At 39.2% G+C, this 11975-nt stretch overlaps 1 pseudogene; it reads left to right on the top strand.

The window, feature by feature from the left end:
* The first annotated feature begins 2367 nt into the window (after window positions 1–2367).
* LOC146915819 (uncharacterized) lies at window positions 2368–11037 on the top strand (annotated as a pseudogene).
* The last annotated feature ends 938 nt before the right edge of the window (window positions 11038–11975 follow it).

The following is an 11975-nucleotide window of genomic DNA, read 5'->3' as shown; positions in this document are numbered from 1 at the left end:
GAAAACGGATTAACGGTTTGATTTTTATGCTCGAAAACGTGAAGGTTAAAAATCTGATGTTGTCTGTCAAACTAAGAACGTGCCACGATGCGGGACCAACGTGCCACGATTCTGCCCAGAAATTTTAGTGTTTTTGACTCTGGAAAAATCGTGCCATGATGGGAGACCCACGTGCCACGATCCTGTTTGACAAGGAACCCTAAAAATGCATTTTTCTTCAATCCAATTGCTTCCAAACTTGTTCCATAGTGTAGGGGCTTTATCCTAACCATCTAGGGGTGTTTTATGAAGGAAATAACTTTGTTTAAAGGGGTCTATTGAGTTCTTATGTTGCTTGGCATTGAAATGAATTAATTAAGAGACGAACTTAGTGAATCGTATAATTTCGTTGTGTTTGGCCGATGAATTGCTTATGTAATCCCTATTGCACGCATATGTGACTTATGAGAATACATGGCATAGGCAATTGAACTTGTTTACCTGGTTTTGGCTTAGGTGCTCAATTATTTTCAATATTGTGATTTTTGAGACGAACTTGATTGATAATGATCATTGAAGGCCAATTGCTTATGAACCCTCTATGATTAGATTGATATGATTATGAGATGATGTATGAATGGTTGTTAGGTGATTAATATGATGTTGTGATCATATGTTGTAATTGTTCTTTTATTTGGAATGTAAGGAACTATGTGGAGATATGAACTATATGATATAGTTGAATGATGATTATAGCCGTTGACTTATAGCCGTTGATTATAGCCGTTGAATTGTTGTGAACATATGCATAGTGAATTGAGTCATATGTTCATGCATCATATGTCGTGTCGGATGTTATATCCATATTGCCGTTGACTATAGCCGTTGATAATGATGTTTTTGTTGCATCATGGGTGACGACCTTGAGGAGAATTGGTACCACATGCATCTAGATGAGTCTAGAGCCATTGCATACTTGTTGGTGAATTGGAATACATTTGAGTTGCGAATGATGATTGAATTTGTTAATTGTTGATTAAGATGGTTGATTTTGTGGTGTGTGTATGATACACTTGTGGATATGAATTTGAGATGTTGATATTGAATGATGTGAATGTTAAGAAATACCTGTGAATACATGTGTAGTTTGTTATTCATCGTTCTTAAATGTATCTTTCATTCTCAAAGATGATGTAACGCTAACCCTCAGTGGTTTACCACCTACCTTTCCGTATGGACGGGTAGATGGAGTGCAGGATGCTTAGTTGTTGCTAGTTGATGCCGAGGAGTGGAGTTCCTCTTGTTCATGCAAGTGTCTAGATTAGGGCTCTGATCTAGGATAGTCTTTGCATGTTGTTTATTTGACTTTGTATTTTGGAGTTGTTGAGATATTCTGTTATTTGAGATTTGGATGATACATTTGTATTTAGTTTAGAGATCCAGAGTGTTTATGAATTATATATTATTCCGCTGCTATGTGGTATAACATGATCCTTATGCATGTATGAATTGTGGTTATTCGAAGATGTAGCATCTATTTCTAGAATATTTCTGATGTATTCGCGCGTATTATCGCTTAATAGAAATAGGGTGTTACAAGTTGGTATCAGAGCCGTGGTCAGTCTTGTCTGGACTAATAGACTAGTAGACTAGTGTTTGTTGATTTACCCTGTTCGTATGCGAATGGTAATGAGTTACCTTCGGTACTTGTTCTTGTGTTGTTGTGCTGTTGTTCTTATCTGTTGGTTGGTTTTGTGTAGAAGTGAGATGGCTGGTGGTAGAGATGATGCGGCAATTGCGCAGGCTTTGGCTTCGATGGCTCAGGTGTTGGCTCAGGCTAATGAGCAGGCGGCGGTTGGTCATCGTGATCCTGGTGAGGCTGAGGAGCGAAGGTTGGATCGTTTCTTGCGAAACAGTCCGCCGACGTTCAAGGGTAGATATGACCCGGATGGAGCTCAGAGTTGGGTGCAAGCCATGGAGAGGATCTTTCGTGCTATGGTGACTAGTGAGGATCAGAAGGTCAGACTGGCTACTCACATGCTTGCTGAAGAGGCTGAGTATTGGTGGACCAATGCTAAGGGAAGGCTTGAGGCTGGTGGAACTGTGACTTGGGCTAGGTTCAAGACTGAGTTTTTGAGGAAGTACTTTCCTGAGGATTTGAGGACTAAGAAGGAAGTTGAGTTCTTGAACTTGAAGCAAGAGAACCGTTCAGTGGCTGAGTATGCAGCAAAGTTTGAGGAGCTTTCGAGGTTTTGTCCGTACATCAATGCGGAGGATGCTATGGTCTCTAAGTGTGTGAAGTTCGAGAGCGGTTTGAGGCCTGATATCTATCAGTACATGTGTATTCAGGAGATCCAAGACTTTGATACTTTGGTGCATAAGTGTCGCATGTTTGATGAAGCTGAAAAGGTCAAGGTGAATCATTATAAGGCGATGAATGAGAAGAAAGGAAAAAGTCATGGATTTGGGAAGCCGTACAACAAGGACAAAGGAAAGAAGAGGGAATCTGGTGGAGGCTCTAAGCCGAATGTTGCTGATGTGAGATGCTACAAGTATGGAATCTTGGGTCATTACTCTAGTGATTGTCGCAAGGGTGATAGTTGCTACAAGTGTGGACAGAAGGGTCACAAGGCATTTGAGTGCAAGAAGGATATTACTTGTTTCAACTGTGGTGAAGAGGGTCATCATAGTACTAAGTGTACCAACCCGAAGAAGGCGGCGGGGAAGGTGTTTGCATTGAATGCGGAAGAGGTGGAGCATCCGGATAATCTCATCTGAGGTATGTGTTTCATCAATAGTACTCCTTTGATTGCAATTATTGATACTGGTGCTACTCATTCTTTTATTGCGGCTAGTTGTGTTGAGCGTTTGGGTTTGGTTGTGACTCCGTTGTCGCGAGGGATGGTTATCGATACCCCGGCTAGTGGTTCGGTGACTACTTCCTTAGTATGTGCTAAGTGTCCTGTTAGTTTTGGTAACGTGGATTTTGAGTTGGATCTTGTGTGTCTTCCATTGAAGCATATGGACGTAATTTTCGGTATGGATTGGATGTTGACTTTTGGTGTTAACATTAATTGTTTGACCAAGAGTGTAACGTTTTCTAAGCCGGTGGCTGAGGAAGGTGGGAAGTTCTTGACCGCGGAGCAAGTGAAGAAGTCCTTGGATGGTGAAGCTAGTGTGTTCATGATGTTTGCTTCCTTGAAGGAAAGTAGTGAGAAAGGAGTTGGTGATTTGCCGGTAGTGCAAGAGTTTCCAGAAGTTTTTCCGGACGACATTACCGAATTACCGCCGGAGAGGGAAGTTGAGTTTGCAATTGATTTGGTTCCGGGAATGAGTCCTATCTCGATTGCGCCTTATCGGATGTCTGCATCAGAGTTGGGTGAATTGAAGAAGCAATTGGAAGAGTTGCTTGAGAAACAGTTTATCAGACCGAGTGTTTCTTCGTGGGGTGCTCCTGTATTGTTGGTTAAGAAGAAGGATGGTAGCATGAGATCGTGTGTGGATTATCGGCAGTTGAACAAGGTGACAATCAAGAATCGGTATCCGCTTCCGAGGATTGATGATTTGATGGAACAGTTGGTTGGTGCAGAAGTGTTCAGTAAGATTGATTTGAGGTCAGGATATCATCAGATTAGAGTAAAGGCGGAAGATATATCCAAAACTGCGTTCAGAACGAGGTATGGACACTATGAGTATTCTGTGATGCCATTTGGAGTGTCTAATGCGCCAGGTGTCTTCATGGAGTATATGAATAGAATATTTCATCCTTTTCTGGACCGTTTTGTGGTGGTGTTCATAGATGATATTTTGGTGTATTCGAAGTCTGAAGAAGAGCATGCCGAGCATTTGAGGATTGTGTTGGGAGTCTTGAAGGAGAATAAGTTGTTTGCTAAGTTGTCGAAGTGTGAGTTTTGGTTGCGGGAAGTGAGTTTCCTTGGTCATGTGATTTCTAAAGGTGGTATTGCCGTGGATCCGTCGAAGGTTGATGCAGTGTTGCAGTGGGAATCACCTAAGTCTGTTTTTGAAGTTAGAAGCTTTCTTGGGTTGGCAGGTTATTATCGGAGGTTCATTGAGGGATTCTCTAAGTTGGCGTTGCCATTGACGCAGTTGACTCGGAAAGGGCAAGCGTATGTTTGGGATGCTAAGTGTGAGAAGAGTTTCCAAGAGTTGAAGAAGAGGTTGACTTCAGCTCCAGTGTTGATTTTGCCGAATCCGAAGGAATCGTTTGTTGTGTATTGTGATGCTTCAAAGATGGGTCTTGGTGGTGTGCTTATGCAAAATCGTCAGGTTGTGGCTTATGCTTCGAGGCAGTTGAAAGTGCATGAGAAGAATTATCCGACTCACGATTTGGAATTAGCAGCCGTGGTGTATGTGTTGAAGATTTGGAGGCATTATCTGTATGGTTCTAAGTTTGAAGTGTTCAGTGACCATAAGAGTTTGAAGTACTTGTTTGACCAGAAAGAGTTGAATATGAGGCAGAGAAGGTGGTTGGAGTATCTTAAGGATTTTGATTTTCAGCTGAGTTATCACCCTGGGAAGGCTAATGTTGTTGCTGATGCGTTGAGTAGGAAGTCGTTGCATATGTCTGCTTTGATGGTAAAAGAGTTAGAGTTGATTGAACAGTTTCGAGATTTGAGTTTGGTTAGTGAGTTGACACCGGATGGTGTGAGGTTGGGAATGTTGAAGCTGACAAGTAATATTCTGGAGGAGATCAAGAATGGTCAGAAGGGAGATTTGGAACTCGTAGATCGAGTAGTGTTGGTTAACCAAGGTAAGGGTGGAGACTTCAGGTTGGATGAGAACGGTGTTTTGATGTTTCGTGATCGTGTTTGTGTACCAAGTGTTCTTGAGCTTAAGAGGCAGATTTTGAAAGAAGGTCACAGGAGTAGTTTGAGTATTCATCCAGGAGCGACTAAGATGTACCAAGATTTGAAGAGGTTGTTTTGGTGGCCTGGAATGAAGAAGGAGATCGCAGAGTTTGTGTATGCTTGTTTGGTTTGTCAGAAGTCCAAGATTGAACATCAGAGACCGTCAGGTTTGATGCAACCGTTGTTTGTGCCAGAGTGGAAGTGGGATAGTATATCAATGGACTTTGTGGGAGCGTTGCCGAAGACTGTTAAGGGTTTTGATTCAATTTGGGTGATTGTTGATCGGTTGACGAAGTCGGCACATTTTCTTCCTATTAAGACCGGTATGTCTGTGGCGAAGTTGGCTGAGATCTACATTGAGCAGATTGTTAGATTGCATGGTATTCCTTCTAGTATTGTGTCGGATCGGGATCCGAGGTTTACTTCTAAGTTTTGGGAGAGTTTGCAAGTTGCTTTGGAGACTAAGTTGAGGTTGAGTTCCGCTTATCATCCCCAGACTGATGATCAGATGGAGAGGACTATTCAGAGTTTGGAAGATTTGTTGAGGGCTTGTGCTTTGGAGCAAGGTGTCAGTTGGGTTGAATGTTTACCGTTGATTGAGTTTACTTACAACAACAGTTTTCATTCTAGTATAAGAATGGCACCGTTTGAGGCTTTGTATGGTTGGAGGTGTAGAACTCCTTTGTGTTGATATGAGTCAGGAGAGGGTGCTTTGTTAGGACCGGATGTTGTGCAAGAGACTACGGAAAAGGTTAAGATGATCCAAGAGAAGATGAAAGCATCTCAGAGTAGGCAGAAGAGTTATCATGATAAGAGGAGGAAAGACCTTGAGTTTCAGGTTGGTGATCATGTGTTTTTGAGAGTGAATCCTGTAACCGGTGTTGGACGTGCTTTGAAGTGTCGGAAGTTAGCTCCTCGTTTTGTTGGACCTTTTGAGATTGTTGAGAAGGTTGGGGTTGTAGCGTATCGGATTGCGTTACCACCATCTTTGTCGAATCTTCATGATGTGTTTCATGTGTCTCAGTTGAGGAAGTATGTGTATGATGCGTCTCATGTGATCCAAGTGGATGATTTGGAAGTAATGGATAATTTGACTGTTGAGACTTGGCCAGTTAGGATTGAGGATCGTGAAGTGAAGCGTTTGCGTGGCAAGGAGATCGTTTTGGTTAAAGTGATTTGGGTTGGACCGACGGGTGAGAGTGCCACTTGGGAATCGGAGAGTAGGATGAAGGTTTCGTATCCGGAGTTGTTTCCTTCAGGTAATTTTCGAGGGCGAAAATTCTTTTAGTGGGGGAGAGTTGTAACAGCCCGATTTTCGTTAGATTTATTTTATTATTTATTTGTGTTTGTTATATGTGCTCTTATGTGATTAATTGCCTCTGTGTGTATTTTTGGTTGGGGTTCGTAGAATTCGGTGTTAGAAGGATATTTTAGTCATTTTGGACTTAGGGGTATTTTGGTCATTTTGAGGGCAGGGGTAATTTTGTAATTTTTGCCGAAGGTTATTTTTAGTGCTTAGTGAGGGTTTTATTTTACTAAGTGTCGGAGAGTGTAGTAATTATTTTATTTACCGTTAAGTGACCGTTGGTGTTATATTTTACAGGTAAGTGAGTAGTAACATTTTTGAGGTTGAATTAGAAATGGGTTAGGCCCATTAAGGTTTGTGAGATAAGCCCATTAAGTGAGCCTTTATAAACTTGTGTTAGTGAAGAGATAGGGTTACAAACATTTTCATTTCATTTCATTTCACAATTAGAGAGAGAGTTAGAGAGAAAAGCTCAAGAGGAGAAAAAGGGTTTTGAAGAGAAGAGACTAGAGAGAGCTAGAAGAGGCTAGAGAATCAAGGGTTGGAGCTAAAGTGAGGCACTAGCTATTGACTGTGGAGAATTAAGGTAAGAGGGTTAGGCTTCACTCATAACTTCATAACTTTTCTCTTTTACCCATTTTCATGAAATTGATGAATTGGTTTTAATTGATGTAAATTCGTGCATAATTGTTGTTGTTATGTTTGAGAACATGATTTGTATGATAATTGTGTTGTTGTTGTTGAATTTGTATGTCAAAATGGATATATATGAATATGATATGATTTTGTGTGAAATTGATGAAGAATGAAGTTGTGGTTGTTAAATTGTGGATGATTTCATGATTAGATGTTGTTGTTGTTGTTGTTAGATGTGTTGTTGATGAATTGATGCATTGGGTATCATGAATTGGAGAATTATGATGAGATTTGTTGTTGTGGTTCAAATTTGTGAAGTTGTGTTAAGTTGTTCATGTGAAGGACCAAAATGAAATTTTGATACATGAAGTTGTTGGCTGAGTTTTTGATGTTGATGGATGAACTGAACTTGGTAGAATTTCTGTTTTCATGTTGCGATTTTGTTAGTCGAGTCGTTTGGGAGAAAACGGGATTTTCGTGTGAAAATTCGAGTGTTAACCGTTTTGAAAAATGAGTATGATGTGAGGTTTTGGACAATGATTTTGGGATGCTTGAAACTTGAATTTTTCTGTACATTATGATAGAGCTAAGTGTTAGGAGAATGTAGGCGAAAACGGCATCGAAAACGGATTAACGGTTTGATTTTTATGCTCGAAAACGTGAAGGTTAAAAATCTGATGTTGTCTGTCAAACTAAGAACGTGCCACGATGCGGGACCAACGTGCCACGATTCTGCCCAGAAATTTTAGTGTTTTTGACTCTGGAAAAATCGTGCCACGATGGGAGACCCACGTGCCACGATCCTGTTTGACAAGGAACCCTAAAAATGCATTTTTCTTCAATCCAATTGCTTCCAAACTTGTTCCATAGTGTAGGGGCTTTATCCTAACCATCTAGGGGTGTTTTATGAAGGAAATAACTTTGTTTAAAGGGGTCTATTGAGTTCTTATGTTGCTTGGCATTGAAATGAATTAATTAAGAGACGAACTTAGTGAATCGTATAATTTCGTTGTGTTTGGCCGATGAATTGCTTATGTAATCCCTATTGCATGCATATGTGACTTATGAGAATACATGGCATAGGCAGTTGAACTTGTTTACCTGGTTTTGGCTTAGGTGCTCAATTATTTTCAATATTGTGATTTTTGAGACGAACTTGATTGATAATGATCATTGAAGGCCAATTGCTTATGAACCCTCTATGATTAGATTGATATGATTATGAGATGATGTATGAATGGTTGTTAGGTGATTAATATGATGTTGTGATCATATGTTGTAATTGTTCTTTTATTTGGAATGTAAGGAACTATGTGGATATATGAACTATATGATATAGTTGAATGATGATTATAGCCGTTGACTTATAGCCGTTGATTATAGCCGTTGAATTGTTGTGAACATATGCATAGTGAATTGAGTCATATGTTCATGCATCATATGTCGTGTCGGATGTTATATCCATATTGCCATTGACTATAGCCGTTGATAATGATGTTTTTGTTGCATCATGGGTGACGACCTTGAGGAGAATTGGTACCACATGCATCTAGATGAGTCTAGAGCCATTGCATACTTGTTGGTGAATTGGAATACATTTGAGTTGCGAATGATGATTGAATTTGTTAATTGTTGATTAAGATGGTTGATTTTGTGATGTGTGTATGATACACTTGTGGATATGAATTTGAGATGTTGATATTGAATGATGTGAATGTTAAGAAATACCTGTGAATACATGTGTAGTTTGTTATTCATCGTTCTTAAATGTATCTTTCATTCTCAAAGATTCTTGTTAATTTTAAGTGGATTATGATGATGTAACGCTAACCCTCAGTGGTTTACCACCTACCTTTCCATATGGACGGGTAGATGGAGTGCAGGATGCTTAGTTGTTGCTAGTTGATGCCGAGGAGTGGAGTTCCTCTTGTTCATGCAAGTGTCTAGATTAGGGCTCTGATCTAGGATAGTCTTTGCATGTTGTTTATTTGACTTTGTATTTTGGAGTTGTTGAGATATTCTGTTATTTGAGATTTGGATGATACATTTGTATTTAGTTTAGAGATCCAGAGTGTTTATGAATTATATATTATTCTGCTGCTATGTGGTATAACATGATCCTTATGCATGTATGAATTGTGGTTATTCGGAGACGTAGCATCTATTTCTAGAATATTTCTGATGTATTCGCGCGTATTACCGCTTAATAGAAATAGGGTGTTACACGAACCACCCGAAAACGCCATTCATTTTATCAATGACCAAGCCCAAGAGTTCCACAAAGCCATGAAAAATTTTGAAGTTGTGGGGGAGAGGAAGTTTGAATTCACAAAGCTTGTGAATTATCCGTTCTTTGAGGCTGAGTTACGAAGGAGAGGGTGGACGAAGTTGAATGAGATGATCTATGAAGCGAACAACAAAACCGTGATCGTCGAATTCTTTGCAAATGCACGGGTTTCCGATACACCCTTTCAATCTTTTGTTTGGGGCAAGATCATTGATTTCAGCCCTGAAGCCCTTAATGCATTGCTGAATGTTCAACCGCCGGAGGAGTGTTGGGTTGAGAAACTGAGGAGGGAAATCACTGACGATTTCAATGCCACCAAGCAAGATCAAGGGGATGGCATCTTTGAGGGATTTAGGACACCGGGGGCTGGACACCCGGATGATGATGTGAACATGGGCTGATCTACTATGGATTAGCATTTCCTGCTTTGTATTTTATTTTTGCTTATTTTTCTTTTGATGTATTTTCTTTATTTTCTTTTTATGTCGAATTCCATTGAACTTATTTCCCTATTGTAATTGCTCCTGCACTTGTTTAATTAATGAATTTGTTTTGTTTCATGTGACCTATTCTAGTTTAGTAACAGTTGTTTGATGAAACGGTATTCCAAAAGTTCTAAAGGAGGGGTGACTTGATTCAAAGGCGAAGTGTACGGCGTTGCTAGGTAGTCACATACTCCCAGAAATCTCAGCCATAAGGTTCATTGCCAAATTTGTTTTTCAATTTACTTATATTTAGATTAGTTTTCCATGCAACTACATTTCTAGAACTTGCATTGTTTCTCTATTATTGATTGGTCTTTGTCAATTACACACTGAGGCAAAAGTGCTTGGTCCTGTGAGCCTTTTTGAAGCCTACCCTGTTTTAATTTGTTGAATTTATCCTTTCTTAACCAATTGTGAGCCGGTAGGATTAGAACTTTTTGTTCGGTGACAAACTACATTACAAGCCTAGAGACTTTTAGGACTTGTCCCTTAATGTATTTTCTGAGTTAAGGCATTGTAGAATGTTGCTAAAGATTAAGTTTGGGGTTGCTATTGGAATTTGCAACCAGCTAAGTTTGGGGTGGGGGTACTAGAGAATAAGAGAACAAAAAATGAAAGAAATATGAAATTGTCACGCAAAATACACACAAAAATGGTGTATCAAAAAAAAAAAGAAATTGAATGATGAAAAAGGGACAAAACATTGAAAATCTCAGTAACTTCAAACTCGATTGTCCCTAAATGTTAAAAATGTTCTCTAGTACCTTTGCATTGATTGTATTTCCACAAGGTGAATGAATGAAGGATTGAATTTTGTGCCTTAACTTACGTAGGAATGCCTAACTCAAATTTTGTGTAGCCTACTTATCCAAATATATCCCACCTTCACCTAAGCCCCGTTATAACCCTAAAGACCTCAAAAGTGTGTAATGATATTGACTTTGATTGATGTTTAGAAACTTTTCAAGCGTATGGTAATATGTAGACCTACATGTCGACTGGTAGAACCCTATTTCAATTTGAATGCGTGGAGTTGTGAATTGGTGGATGCGAACAAGTCAAACTAGCTCATCTTTAGCTAGAAGGATAATGAACTTTTGGGTACTATCGTTTTGTCAGGTAACTGTTATTTTACTATCGTTTGTCACTGTTGCAAGCAAATTCCTTGAGGACAAGGAATGGTTTAAGTTTGGGGTTGTGATGACATCCTGTCATTACGTAATATTAGGGACTTATTGTGACATTTTGATAGAGTTCTGATGCAATTTAAGCTGTTTTGGAGTGCAAAATGATGAAAAACTGGTGTGTGCTGCCAAGAAGAATCGCGCTGATCCAATTTACAGCCTTGCCGCGATTTTGGTTGAAAAATTCACTATGTTCTGTAAAGGCAAAATCGTGGCGCGGCTAAAAAGTGGCGCGGCGCGATTTTGTGCTGGCAGTTTGTTATTTGCCTATAAATACTGCACTCTTTGGTGAGAACAAGGGTTACGATTTTGGAGAGCAAAGTGCGATTTTGAGACATCGGAGACGGCTAGAAGGGCGATTTCTTCATCCTTTTACCAATTCATGTATGTTTTAATTATTTCATTGATTATGCTATTTGTAAACTCGATTATGAGTAGCTAAATCTCTTAGAGATTAGATCCGAGATGAATCTTTGTAACCCTAATTGACACATGTTGCTGTGAAACTCTATTTTGTTTATGAATTCAATTCTAGTTTATTCAATTCAATTGTTCTTAATGCTTTTTATATCTTGATCACATATAACTTGATTTCGTGAGAATGAATGACCACTGACCATGGCTTTCAACTTAGACCTAATTGAATTGTTCTAATAAATAGGGTTAGTCTAGGAATAGATAATCGTTTGTTAGTGATAATAGGTTAACGTTCGGTAAAACCTTCAAGAATTATTAGACCACCTAAGGAATTAGGGTCTGTAGTTTAAGAAGAGGGTCCTAACTCAAGGGATTGATTAGGGCTAATTTGTTAATCATCGTAAACTAGAAGAGGGTTCATAACAAATAGGTGCAGTAGACCAATTAGGGGAACTTAGAGGATTCGACGGATCTGATCTCATCTTTCTCTCATATTTTCTTAATCAAATCTAATTTCTTTTATTTGATTTCATAAAATCAAACCAAATCTTCTGCCTAGTGGCAAACTAAAAATAAACTTTACACATCCTAATTATATAACGAAATTGAATTATTGAAGTTAAAAACAGTCCTCGTGGGATCGATATTTTTACTACTTCGATAGTATTTGGTGCACTTGCCAGAGATCTATCACATTTGTTGTACGAAATGTTGAACCATCTTGTTCGACATTCCACCAAAAACAATGTCATCAACATATATCTGAGCAATCATCAGTCTACCATTGTTATCTTTTACAAACAAGGTCTTGTT

Source organism: Medicago sativa, chromosome 6 (assembly GCF_051527215.1).
Source record: "Medicago sativa cultivar Bolivia chromosome 6, Bolivia_mono, whole genome shotgun sequence".
Classification (NCBI taxonomy): domain Eukaryota; kingdom Viridiplantae; phylum Streptophyta; class Magnoliopsida; order Fabales; family Fabaceae; genus Medicago; species Medicago sativa.
The sequence above is the reverse complement of the archived record's forward strand: the minus strand, read 5'-3'. Positions and strand labels throughout refer to the sequence as shown.